Genomic DNA, 5,883 nt, shown 5'->3' with positions numbered 1-5,883 from the left:
CCTTACGATTTTGCATGAAGGGAGGAATAGCAGCCATCCCGCACGGGAGAATGTGAAAAGTGTTCATATGTAGTAAAAACCTGAGAAATTCGTCCGTTTTCGTCACTTGCTATCGACTCGACTTAATGTCAGATCGTCACATTGGCCGCTCTTCTCTCCGAAACGGTTACATTTATCGGGTGCAAAGCTATGTCGCGTGCTGCGGAATGCGGAGACACCAAAATCCCCATAGTAGAACACAGAAGAAGCTTCTAAGTTGATGTAATAGCCAGCAAGGAGCAGTACAATTTAAGTTTTAGCGATCGATTTTTAAATTTTTAGCCGGCTTTGGTGCCTTGGACATGAACTAGTACCTTAAGATTTTGCATGAAGGGAGGACTCGCAACCACGTTGCACGGGAGAATGTGAAACGTGTCCATATGTAGTAAGAAACTAAGAAATCCGCCCGTTTTCGTCATTTGCTATCGACTCGACTTAATGTCAGATCGTCACATTGGCCGCTCTTCTCTCCGAAACGGTTACATATATCGTGTGCAAAGCTATGTTGCGTGCTGCGATATGCGGAGACTCTAAAAGCACCATAGTAGAACACAAAAAAGCTTCTAAGTTGATGTAATAGACATTCAGAAGCAGTAGAACTCAAATTTAGTTATCGATTTTTGAATTTTTAGCCGGCTTTGGTGCCTTGGACATGAGGTAGGAACTTAAGAATTTACATGCAGGGAGGACTAGCAGCCACGTTGCACGGGAGAATGTGAAACGTGTTCATATGTAGTAAAAACCTAAGAAATCCGAACGCTTTCGTCATTTGCTATCGAATCGACTTAATGTCAGATGGTCACATTGGAGGCTGTTCTATATGAAACGGTTACATTTATCGTGTGCAAAGCTACGTCGCGTGCTGCGATATGCGGAGACACTACAAGCACCATAGTAGAACACAGAAGTAAGCTTCCAAGTTGACGTAATAGCCAGTAAGAAGCCGTAAAATAATCGTTTTAGTTATCGATTATTAACTTTTTAGCCGGCTTTGGTGCCTTGAACATGAGCTAGGACCTTAAGAATGTCTATAAAGGGAGGACTAGCAGCCACGTTGCACGGGAGAATGTGAAAAGTGATCGAATGTAGTAAAAAACTAAGTAATCCGCTTGTTTTCGTCATTTGCCATCGATTCGACTTTATATCACATCGTCACATTGGCCGCTCTTCTCTCTGAAACGGTTACATTTATCGTGTGCAAAGCTATGTTGCGTGCTGCGATATGCGGAGACACTAAAAGCACCATAGTAGAACACAGAAAAAGCTTCTAAGTTGATGTAATAGCCAGTAAGAAGCAGAAGAACTCAAATTTAGCTATCGATTTTTGAATTTTTAGCCAGCTTTGGTGCCTTGGACATGAGGTAGGAACTTAATATTTTGCATGAAGGGAGGACTAACAGCCACGTTGCACTGGAGAATGTGAAAAGAGATCGCATGTAGTAAAAACCTAAGGAATCCGCCCGTTGTCGTCATTTGCTATCGAAAAGACTTAATGTCAGATCGTCACACTGGTCGCTCTTCTCTCTGAAACGGTTACATTTATCGTGTTCTAAGCTATGTCGCGTGCTGCGGAATGCGGAGACACTACAAGCACCATAGTAGAACACAGAACAAGCTTCTAAGTTGACGTAATAGACAGTAAGAAGCCGTAAAATAATTGTTTCAGCTATCGATTATTGACTTTTTAGTCGTCTTTGGTGCCTTGGACATGAGCTAGGAAATTAAGAATTTGTATTATGGGAGGACTAGCAGCCACGTTGCACGGGAGAATGTGAAAAGTGTTCATATGTAGTAAAAACCTAAGACATCCGCCCGTTTTCGTCGTTTGCTATCGATTCGATTTTATATCAGATCGTCACATTGGCCGCTCTTCTCTCTGAAACGGTTACATTTATCGTGCGCAAAGCTTTGTTGCGTGCTGCGAAACTCGGAGACATTAAAGCACAATAGTAGAACACAGAAGGAGCTTCTAAGTTGATGTAATAACCAGTAAGAAGCAGTACAATACAAGTTTTAATTATCGATTGTTGACTTTACAGCCGGATTTGGTGCCTTGGACATGAGCTAGGACCTTACGATTTTGCATGAAGGGAGGACTAGCAGCCATCTCGCACGGGAGAATGTGAAAAGTGTTCATATGTAGTAAAAACCTGAGAAATTCGTCCGTTTTCGTCACTTGCTATCGACTCGACTTAATGTCAGATCGTCACATTGGCCGCTCTTCTCTCCGAAACGGTTACATTTATCGGGTGCAAAGCTATGTCGCGTGCTGCGGAATGCGGAGACACCAAAATCCCCATAGTAGAACACAGAAGAAGCTTCTAAGTTGAAGTAATAGCCAGTATAAAGCAGTACAATTAAAGTTTAGTTTTCGATTTTTGGCTTTTTAGCCGGCTTTGGCGCCTTACAAATGAGGTAGGACCTTAAGATTTTGCATGAAGGAAGGACTAGCACCAACGTTGCACGAAAGAATGTGAAAAGTGTTCATATGTAGTAAAAACCTAAGAAATCCGCCCGTTTTCGTCATTTGCTATCGAATCAACTTAATGTCATATAGTCACATTGGCCGCTCTTCTCTGTGAAACGGTTACATTTATCGCGTGCAAAGCTATGTCGCGTGCTGCGATATACGGAGACACTAAAAGCACCATAGTAGAACACAGAAGAAGCTTCTAAGTTGATGTAATGGCCAGTAAGAAGCAGTACAAATAAAATTTAATTATCGATTTTTGACTTTTTAGCCGGCTTCGGTGCCTTGGACATGAGCTAGGACCTTACGATTTTGCATGCAGGGAGGACTAGCAGAAACGTTGCACGGGTGAATGTGAAAAGTTTTCATATCTAATAACAACCTAATAAATCCGCCCGTTTTCGTCATTTGCTATTGAATCGACTTAATGTCAGATGGTCACATTGGCCGCTCTTTTCTCTGAAACGGTTACATTTAACGTGTGCAAAGCTATGTCGCTTGCTGTGGAAAGCGGAGACACTAAAAGCACCATAGTAGAACACAGAATAAGATTATAAGTTGATGTAATAGCAAGTAAGAAGCAGTACAACTCAAGTTTAGTTATCGATTTTTGACTTTTTAGCCGGCTTTGGTGCCTTGGACATGAGCTTGGACATTAAGATTTTTCATGAATGGAGGACTAGCAGCCACGTTGCACGGGACAATGTGAAGAGTGTTCATATGTAGTAAAAACCTGAGAAATCCGCCCGTTTTGGTCATTTGCTATTGAATCGACTTAATGTCAGATCCTTACTTTGGCCACACTTCTCTCTGAAACGGTTACATGTATCGTGTGCAAAGCTATGTCGCGTGCTGCGATATGCGGATACACTGAAAGCACAGTAGTGGAACACAGAAGAAACTTCTAAGTTTATGTAATAGACAGTAAGAAGCAGTACAATTTAAGTTTTAGTTATCGATTTTGGATTTTTAGCCGGTTTTGGTGCCTTGGACATGAGCAAGAACCTTAAGATGTTGCATGAAGGGAGGACTATCAGCCCGTTGTACGGGAGAATGTGAAAAGAATTCATATGTAGTAAAAACGTAAGAGATCCGCCCGTTTTCGTCATTTGCTATCGAATCGACTTAGTGTCAGATAGTCACATTTGCCGCTCTTCTGTATGAAACGGTTACATTTATCGTGTGCAAAACTATGTCGCGTGCTGCGGAATGCGGAGACACTAAAAGTACCATAGTAGAACACAGAAGAAGCTTTTAAGTTGAATTAATAACCAGTAAGAAGCAGTACGACTCAAAATCAGTTATCGACTTGTGATATTTTAGCCGGCTTTGGTGCCTTAGACATGAGCTAGAACTTTAAGATTTTGCATGAAGGGAGGACTAGCAGCCACGTTGCATGGGAGAATGTGAAGATTGTTCATATGTAGTAAAAACCAGAGAAATTCGTTCGTTTTCGTCATTTGCTATCGAATCTACTTTATGCCAGATCGTCACATTGGCTGCTCTTCTCTCTGAAACGGTTACATTTATCGTGTGCAAAGCTATGTTGCGTTCTGAGGTATGCGGAGACACTAAAAGCACCATAGTAGAACACAGAAGAAGCTTCTAAGTTGATGTAGTAGCCGGCAAGAAGCAATACAATTCAAGTTTTAATTACCGAAAATTGAATATTTAGCCGACTTTGGTGCCTTGTACATGAGTTAGTACCTTAAGATTTTGCATGAGGGGAGGTCTAGCAGACGCGTTGCATATGAAAATGTGAAAAGTGTTCATATGTAGTAAAGACATTCATCGTCTGCAAAGATATGTCGCTTGCCGCAGTATGTGGAGACACAAAAGCAACATAGTATAATAGAGAAGCACATTCTACGAAGATGTAATCGCCAATAAGAAGCAGCACTATTCAAGATTTAGTTGTCGGTTATTCACATATTTGCCACCTTTGGTACATTGGACATGACCGACGACCTAAAGTTTTGCATGAAACGACGTCTGGAAACCACTTTGCACGGGGGAATGTGGAAACTGTTCATATGTAGTAAAAACTACAGAAAACCGCCAGCTTTCGTCATTTGCTACCGAATCTATTATATTGACACATCTTCACATTGGCAGCTTTTCTCTCTGACACAATTACATTTATCGTCTGGAAATGTATGTCGCGTATTGCAATATGAGGAAAAAACTGAAGAAATCATATTAGATCACGAAAAAAGCTTCTAAGAAGATGTAATCGAATGTAGGAAGCAGTACTATTCACGTTTTAGCTATCGGTTATTTACTAATTTGCCGGCTTTGGTGCATTGGACATCAGTTTAAATGGCTCTGAGCACAATGGGACTCAACTGCTGAGATCATTAGTCCCCTACAACTTAGAACTACTTAAACCTAACGCACCTAAGGAGATCACACACATCCATGCCCCAGGCAGGATTCGAACCTGCGACCTTAGCAGTCGCACGGTTGGACATGAACTAGGACCTTAAGATTTTGCATTAAAGTACGTCTGTACGCCACGTTGCACGGGAGAATGTGGAAAGTGTTCATACGTAGTAATAACCTGAGGAATTCAATCGCTTTCGTCGTTTGCTATCGAATCGAAAGTATTACCAGATCTTCATATTGGCCGCTTTTCTCTCTGAAACAGTTACATTTATCGCCTGGAAATTTATGTCGCTTATTGCAATATGCGGAAAAAACTGAAAACATTATATTAGAACACAGAAAAAGCTTCTAAGAAGATGTAATCGAAAGTAGGAAGCAGTAATATACAAGCTTTAGTTATCGGTTATTCACTTATTTTCCGCCTTGGTGCATTGGACATGAGCAAGGACCTTAAGATTTTGCATGAGAGTACGTCTGTACGCCACGTTGCACGGGTGAATGTAAAAGATGTTCATATGTAGTAACAACATGAGAAATCCGACCGTTTTCGACATTATCCTTCGAATCGACTTAATGCCAGATCGTCACATTGGCCGCTTTTCTCTTTGAAACTGTTACATTCATCGTCTGCAAAGTTACGTCGATTGCCGCGGTATGCGCAGACACTAAAGGCAAAATAGTAGAACACAGAGGATGCTTCTAAGAAAATGTAATCGGCCAGTAACAAGCAGTGTTATTCAAGTGTTAGTTATCAGTTATTCACATATTTGCCGGCTTTGGTACATTGGACATGACCGACGACCTAATGATTTTGCATGAAACGACGTCTGGAAACCACGATGCACAGGAGGATGTGAAAAGTGTTCACATGTAGTAACCACATGAAAAATCCGCCCGTTTTCGACATTTGCCATCTAATCGAATTAATGACAGAGCGTCATATTGGCCGCTTTTCTCACTGAAAAGGTTACATTTACCGTCTGGAAATT

Source organism: Schistocerca gregaria, unplaced genomic scaffold (assembly GCF_023897955.1).
Source record: "Schistocerca gregaria isolate iqSchGreg1 unplaced genomic scaffold, iqSchGreg1.2 ptg000166l, whole genome shotgun sequence".
NCBI lineage: Eukaryota > Metazoa > Arthropoda > Insecta > Orthoptera > Acrididae > Schistocerca > Schistocerca gregaria.
This window is presented reverse-complemented; position numbering follows the sequence as displayed.